Source organism: Salvelinus sp. IW2-2015, unplaced genomic scaffold (genome assembly GCF_002910315.2).
Source record: "Salvelinus sp. IW2-2015 unplaced genomic scaffold, ASM291031v2 Un_scaffold1811, whole genome shotgun sequence".
NCBI lineage: Eukaryota > Metazoa > Chordata > Actinopteri > Salmoniformes > Salmonidae > Salvelinus > Salvelinus sp. IW2-2015.
This window is the reverse complement of record NW_019943184.1, coordinates 39,031-47,631: the sequence shown is the minus strand read 5'-3', so window position 1 is coordinate 47,631 and position 8,601 is coordinate 39,031. Positions and strand designations below refer to the sequence as shown.

The following is an 8,601-nucleotide window of genomic DNA, read 5'->3' as shown; positions in this document are numbered from 1 at the left end:
AGGCTTTTCACCGTCATGTGTCGGGGGCTTTTCACCGTCGTGTAGTCGGGGGGCTTTTCACCGTCATGTGTCGGGGGCTTTTCACCGTCGTGTAGTCGGGGGGCTTTTCACCGTCGTGTAGTCGGGGGGCTTTTCACCGTCATGTAGTCGGGGGGCTTTTCACCGTCGTGTAGTCGGGGGCCTTTTCACCGTCGTGTGTCGGGGGGCTTTTCACCGTCGTGTAGTCGGGGGGGCTTTTCACCGTCTGTGTCGGGGGGCTTTTCACCGTCATGTAGTCGGGGGGGCTTTCCACCGTCGTGTAGTCGGGGGGGGCTTTTCACCGTCATGTAGTCGGGGGGGCTTTTCACCGTCATGTAGTCGGGGGGCTTTTCACCGTCGTGTAGTCGGGGGGCTTTTCACCGTCGTGTAGTCGGGGGGCTTTTCACCGTCGTGTAGTCCGGGGACTAGGGTTGCCTAATCCACTTCTAGTCTAGACGATTCTACGTTCTCCACTCCAGGACCAGCCTTACCCTACGACACTACTACCTTACCCTACGACACTACTACCTTACCCTACGACACTACTACCTTACCCTACGACACTACTACCTTACCCTACGACACTACTACCTTACCTGCACTGCACAGAGAAACAATCAGCCTCAACTAGGGCTGTGGTGGTCATGACATTTTGTCAGCCGGTGATAGTCAAGCAAATAACTGTTCTCAAGGTAATTGACCGTTAATTAACAAACACATTTAGCGTCTCCTGGCTTCCACACAGACTACAAGCCACTGATGCAAACCTTTGGAACATCTACGTTTTAAAAAGTCTAATAAATCCATTTTAATATAGCCTAAACCTTCACAATAAATCCATTATTTATTTTAGACAGATCTAAAATGAAGAAAATGTAGTCTATTTCAGAAGAACAGAATAGCATACTCTGAGTTGTCCTTATGTTAGGTCCTGATCTGGCTATGCTAAATGACTGTGGGCTACACGAGCCTAAACCTATCCATGTTAACATTGAACTGGGTGAATGGAATACGAATAACAAGTCATCCAATATGCTGTAATAGCAACAAGGCCATGCTCATTAAGAAAATAATCGTCCTCCCTCCCTCTTAAAAGGCACCGACCGTCACTGGTATGTGCATATTGAAACAAACCGTTTCTATTGGTTACCTATTATTGGATGCCAGAAGGGAWATCTCCATGGTGACCGTTCTATATGTCTCCCCCCTAGCTGGTCAAGCGGTGGACGCCATCCACGTGACCCAGCTGGAGAGGGACACCGTGCTAGTGTGCCTGGACAGTAAGTATGACCTCTGACCCCGTAGAGATGATAACCTCTTGACCTGCACTCAGGATGTGTTCCAAATGGCACCCGATTCCCGGTGTRGTGCACTACTTTTGACCAGAGCTCATAGGTTTCTGGTCACCGTATGGCTCTGGTCTAAAGTAGTGCACTGCCCTGAGGAAAGTTTTCCCTGCTCATATAAATGTCTGTTTTTAATCCGGCCCACTATTCTAAAAGATTCTCTTCCTCTTCTAGAAAATCTCAAGATCGTTAACCTCCAGGGAAGACTGAAGTCCAACAAGAAGCTRGCCTCAGAGCTCAGCTTTGACTTCACCATTGGATCCGTTGGTAAGATGTCCTCTCTTATTCACCTTCTACTGTACATCCTTCAGTGTTATAACGTGTATAGGAGGTGTTATAACGTGTATAGGAAGTGTAATGACGTGTGTAGGAAGTGTAATGACGTGTGTAGGAAGTGTAATGACGTGTGTAGGAAGTGTAATGACGTGTGTAGGAAGTGTAATGACGTGTAATGACGTGTATAGGAAGTGTAATGACGTGTGTAGGAAGTGTAATGACGTGTATAGGAAGTGTAATGACGTGTGTCCTGTAGGAAGTGTCATACCGTGTGTCAGGAAGTTGTACTATTATAACGTGATGTAGGAAGTTGTTCTATAACGTGTATAAGTGTGAGGACGTGTAATGAACGCGTGTGTTAGGAAGTGTAATGACGTGTTAGGAAGTGTAATGGAACGTGTGTAGGAAGTGTAAATACGTGTGCTAGGAAGTGTAATGACGTGTATGACGGAAGAATGTAATGAGTTATAGTGGTGTAAAACGTGCCGTAGGAAGTGTATAGCGTAAGGTAAACGTGATAGTGTCGTGATGTAAGACGTGTTAGAGTGTATGAGTTTACGAATGTTTACGTGCGTAGAGGATAACGTGGCGTAGAGTGTTGACGTGTGTAGGAAGTGTAAATGACGTGTAGGGTGATACGTTGTAAATGCAATGAACGTGTGTGAATGTTGACTTGTGGGCTGTAAGAGTTTACGTCGTGTGTAGCAGGGTTCCCCAACTCGCGGTTTTTATGGTCCCCAAACCAGGAAATTGCTCCAAGTTATTTGAAATTAAGAAATGTGCTTCCCGACTATTCCCACTGGTACAATAGAGAGACCGCCGTTGATTACGGGTTGCAAAGGGTCGGAAAAATTCCTGAAATTTCCATTGGAAGTTGAAGTTGGGGAATTTTGCTTAAATTTCATCAGTTCGCTTAAACACAGCTGCAAGCTTTTTTTGTGGATACACATAAGGCCAAATTCTAGGTCATTTGTGGCATATTTTGGTAAACTATTCCCCAACTTCAATGAATTGCAAACCCCTCCTGCATCCCACAGTGCATTCTTGCAGAATCATCCCTCAATGCATAAAGTTCCCTCAGCGCGCTCACAACGAAGCAATCTCTCTTGACAAAAGTCCCTCCTACTTCTATTACAGAGGTGAAAATGATGAGTCAGACACCGTTATCGATAGAACAGCTCATGTCCTCCTGGAATCAGAAAGTTTTTTTGACACGCAATGAGGAACGTATTTCCAGCAGAAATAGCTGTATGAATGTCTGCTTGGAGCTTGTGTATGCAACTGGTCACTCTGACGCTTCCAAGCAATGTGTATTGGAGAGAGATTTCTGAATGTTTTCGCCCACGCAGTACACCCCTCCAACCAGACACCTCTCCAAACCAGACACCCCTCCAACAGACACCACCTCCAAACGAGACACCCTCCAACCAGACACCTCTCCAACCAGACACCCCTCAACCAGACACCCCTCCCAACCAGACACCCCTCCAAACCAACAGACACCTCTCCAACCAGACACCGTCCAACCAGACACCCCTCCAATCCAGACACCCTCACACCAAGACACTCTAACACCCTAACCAGACACCTCAACCAGACACCCTCCAACAACACTCTCAACCAGACACCCTCCCACACCCAACATGAAACCAAACAGACATTGATTTTATCTACTCATTTGCTGGATGCAGAGTTCAAAGTGAAGGTCAAGCGAATCATAGAGAAGCAGGACTGTATTGCAATCATCTCTGATGGGGGTTGAATGTTCGTGGGCAAGGAATAATTAACTACATCATCTCCACCCCCTCAACCAGTATTCTACAAGAGAACAGACACAAGGGACAAACAGGAACAACACAGGTCTCTACATTGCAGATGAGCTGAAGGCAGTCATCAATGACCTTGACCACTGAAGGTATTTGCACTTGTGACACACAATGCTTGCGAACATGAAGGCTGCTTGGTCTAAAGTGGAGGAGTCCTACCTCACATCACACCCATTGGCTGTACTGCTCATGCATTGAATCTGCTCCTCAAGGAACATCATGGCACTGAAACAAGGGATACACTCTACAGAGAGCCAAGGAAATGGTTAGGTATGTTGAAGGATCATCAAGTTATAGCAGCAATCTACCTCACCAAGCAAAGTGAGAAGAATAAGAGCACCACATTGAGCTGCCCACAACACCTGTTGGGGTGGTGTTGTCATCATGTTTGACAGTCTCCTGGAGGGATGGAGTCTCTCCGAGAATGGCATATCACAGTCTGCCGTATATGGACAGCCCCATCAAGAGGATCCTCCTGGATGATGTATTTTGGGAGAGAGTGGTAAGCAGTCTGAAACTCCTGAAACTATTAGCAGTAGCCATTGCACGGATTGAGGGAGACAATGCCGTCCTGTCTGATGTTCAGACTCTGCTTGCAGATGTAGAGAAGAAATCCGTGCTGCCCTGCCCACTTCACTGTTGCTGCAAGCAGAGGAAAACTGCAGTTCTGAATACATTTTAAAAGCTTGAAACTTCTGCCTGAGAAAGCCCATACACACCGCAGCGTACATCGTTGGACCCCAAGTATGCGGCAAGAAGCATCCTGTCTGGTGCAGAGATCAACAAGGTCTATGTGTCATCATTGCCGTGTCTCGCCACCTTGGCCTGGATGAGGGCAAGGTTTCTTGGCAGTCTGGCGAAGTACACTTCCAAGCAAGGGCTTTGAGAAGGAGATGCAATATGGCAGTCGTGCCAACATATCTCATCAGCCACCTGGTGGAAGGGACTTTGTGGATCTGAGCTCTTTCCCCTGTTACCTCCATCACATCTCCAAATCCCAACAACATCAGCCGCCTCAAGCGCAACTGGTCCTTTGTTGGGAGCACCCACACTAAAGCACGCAACAGGCTGACCAATACAAGGGTTGAAGAATTGGTGGCCATCGGGGCAAATTTGAGTCTGTTTTGAGTTGGACATTGAGGAGGTCAGAGAGAAGACATGGAAGCCTAAGAGGAAGGACAACCAAAGCTTTAGTTTCTAGACTATCATTTTACAGATGTATGTTGAAAACGTTTTTGGGAGATGTGACGGATCATTGGGGATCATTCAATATTCCCTTTATTTTGTTTGTTCAGTAAATCCTCCCATGTGAAGAGTCAACTCATTTAATTAAAGTTCAATTCGTAACTAAATAGTTTTTAAAATTTCTATTGGAAGGATTTAATCATTTGTAATTATGTCTACTTATGATAAGGTAAAAGGTTTATGTTTCTGTCTCCATATGATATGGTAAATATATCCAATGCAAAAAACATCTACATTTAAATGGTATTAATATTAATTTGCATATATTTCCGTTAATTCCCATATATTCCACGTTAATTCCCATATATTCACGTTAATTCCCATATATTCACGTTAATTCCATATTAGTTTTCACGTTCATTCTTCCATATATTAACGTTAATTCCCATATATTAACGTTTAAATTCCCATATATTACGTTAATTCCCATATATACGTTAATTTCCCATATATTCACGTTAATTCCCATATTTCACGTTAATTCCCATATATTCACGTTAATTCCATATTATTCACGTTAATTCCCATATATTCACGTTAATCCCATATATTCTTAATTCCCATATATTACGTTAATTCCATATATTATTCCATTATGTACGTATTCTAATTCATATATATTTCCGTTAATTCCCACGGAAAGTTTCCTCCTCTGAATGTTCCCTAAATGTGCAACACGTGTCATATACAAATGGAAGCAAAGTTTGAGATTATTTATTGTTTTTAAATCAAACACATCTGTTTGGGATTCTTGCKGWSRAWTTTTCTGTCYASAAATTATTTGTAATTATGTTCCGGCCCCTTGACCATCCGCTCCAGAAATCGACCCACGGCTGAATCTAGTGGATGATCCCTGGTGTATAGTAACAGTGTTATAATATGCATAGTAAATGTGTAAAGTAACTGTGTAATAATGTATATGATAACTGCTTTATTAAGGATAGGTTTACTTGTAAAGACTGTGATATATGGTTGTTTTACTACCTGGTTGAATACACTGACTGATACTAWTGATACGAGTGTCTGYTAAATGATCCAAATGTAAATGAAAAGACCAATGCTGATATCCTTCCTGTCTTGACTTGACRTCCCTCTACCCGTCTCTCCTCGTGCTCCAGTGTGCCTTCAGGACAGYGTTCTGGCCTTCTGGAAGCACGGCATGCAGGGAAAGAGCTTCAAGTCCAACGAGGTAGGTGTTACCGTAGTAACAAAACCATTCAGTCACTTCGGTAACTATACAACCAGACTCTGAATATGTTTGCAATATCTTGACCACACTAAATGTAAATATGATTATGACATGGCGGAGGAAGGCTAGACAATACAGTTAAAGGTGATACACAGGATTGTTTTGTATTTTTGAGTTGTCATTTCAGAAAATGTCCATAGTATACAGCAGTGGTGGAAGAAGTACCCTGTCGTCAAACTGGAGTAAAAGTAAAGATACCTTAATAGAAAATGACTCAAGTCAAAGTGAAAGTCACCCAGTGAAATATTATTTGAGTAAAAGTCTAAAAGTATTTGGTTTTAAATGTACATAATTATCAAAAGTAAATGGAATTGATCAAATGTACAAAACATACTAAAAGTTCAAATATAAACCATTTAAATGTCCTTATATTAAGCAAACCAGATGGCATCATTTTTTTCATTATTATTTATTGACGAAGCGCAGGGGCACACCAACACTCAGATATCATTTACAAACGAAGTGTTTGTGTTTAGTGAGTCCACCAGATCAGAGGCAGTACAGATGACCAGGGATGTTCTCTGTTTAGTGAGTCCACCAGATCAGAGGCAGTAGGGATGACGAGGGATGTTCTCTGTTTAGTGAGTCCACCAGATCAGAGGCAGTAGGGATGACATGTACTCAGCACATTACAGCTTCAATGATCCACCCACTGGTTGGTTACACTATCCATTTAGTACCCAAGAATGCAGCAGAGTGGGCGCTCTGGTGAGTGCAGCAAACCAGTTCTCCTCAACTATAGAAACCACTAAATCTGTCTCAGACACAGGGCAGGACCCTGGAGCCTGGAGGGCATGAGGCCCCCTGAGGGCATGAGGCCCCCTGAAGGGCATGAGGCCCCTGGAGGGCAGGGGGCAGGAGGCCCCCTGGAGCCTAGAGGGCAGGAGGCCCCTGGAGCCGAGAGGGCAGGAGGCCCCTGGAGGCCGAGAGGGCAGGAGGCCCCCTGGAGCCGAGAGGCAGGAGGCCCCCTGAGCCGAAGGGCAGAGGCCCCCTGGAGCCGAGAGGGCAGGAGGCCCCTGGAGCCGAGAGGGCAGGAGGCCCCTGGAGCCGAGAGGGCAGGAGGCCCCCTGGAGCCGGGGAGGGCAGGAGGCCCCTGGAGGCCGGGAGGGCAGGAGGCCTGGGGGCAGGAGGCCCAGCAACATTCCACTATTCCCTGCAACAGCCTCTATCTGCTCTACCAACCTGCATGTTTTTATTCAGACTGGCACCTGGGCACTGCCATGCCACCTGGTTTGAGTGTCTCTCTCTGATCTCTGTAATTCCATTTGACTGGATCAGGCGCTAATGGTCTCTGATGTACCCTCTGTGGGCAGAGACACCTAACCTCCATCTCATCTGTCAATCTGCTGGAAGGGTGGCACCTACCTCTACATTCATGATCTTGTAGTGTCATATTAACTTAGTGCCATTTTAAAAATGTAGCCAGTCCACTTATCTCTCTGCCTGCTACTCTCTCTGACTCATTTATATTCATTAATTCTATTGTATAAATTGTACCTGGCTGGCAGCTGTAACCTGCAGTGTTAATATATGTTTACTGATGTACTGCTTCTGACTGACCTCTCTCTCTCTAACAGGGTGGTGGTTCTGGAGAGCCGGCCCACTGACAACCCCACAGCCTGAGCAACCTCTACATCCTGGCCGGGGCAATGAGAACAGTTACTAGCCCTGACCCCAGCCCTGTTACTGAGAACAGTTACTAGCCTGACCCTGTTAATGAGAACAGTTACTAGCCCTGACCTCAGCCTGTTACTGAGAACAGTTACTAGCCCTGACCCCAGCATGTTACTGAGAACAAGTTACCTAGCCCTGTCCCTGTTACTGAGAACTGATTACTAGCCTGGACCTCAGCCCTGTCCCTGTTACTGAGAACAGTTTACTTAGCCCTGACCTCAGTCCTGTCCCTGTTACTGAGAACAGTTACCTAGCCCTGTCCTCAGCCGCATGGTCCCTGTTACTGACGAACAGTTACTAGCCCTGACCCCAGCCTGTCCCCTGTACTGAGAACAGTTACTAGCCCTGACCTCAGTCTGTCCTGTTACTGAGAACAGTTACTAGCCCTGACCTCCAGCCCTGTCCCTGTTAACTGAGAACAGTTTACTAAGCCCTGACCTCAGACCTGTTACTGCGAAACAGTTACTAGCCCTGACCCCAGCCCTGTCCCTGGTTACTGAGAAAACAGTTACTAGCCCTGACCCCAGCCCCTGTCCCTGTTACTGAGAACAGTTCTACCTGACCTCAGCCTGTCCCTGTTGCTGAAAACAGTTTACTAGCCCTGACCCCAGCCTGTCCCTGTTACTGAGAACAGTTACTAGCCTGACCCCAGCCCTGTTACTGAGAACAGTTACTAGCCCTGACTCCCAGCCCTGTTGCTGAGAACAGTTACTAGCCTGTTACTGTTACTTAGAACAGTTGCTAAAGCTGTCCTGGCCAAAAAGACGGTCCCTGTTACTAGCTGTTGGCTCAGCCTCTCTGATCACCGGTAACCCTTCACTCAGCCTCTCTGATCACCGGTAACCCTTCACTAGCCTCTCTGATCACCGGTAAGCGCTTGCACCAGCCTCTCCTGATCACCGGTAACACTTCACTCAGCTCTCTGATCACAACAGTACACCTTCACTCAGCCTCTCTGTTCACGGGT

At 46.0% G+C, this 8,601-nt stretch overlaps 1 pseudogene; it reads left to right on the top strand.

Moving 5' to 3' along the window:
* LOC112072063 (mitogen-activated protein kinase kinase kinase kinase 5-like) overlaps positions 1–7,878 on the top strand; it is an 80,170-nt pseudogene extending 72,292 nt beyond the window's left edge.
* The last annotated feature ends 723 nt before the right edge of the window (positions 7,879–8,601 follow it).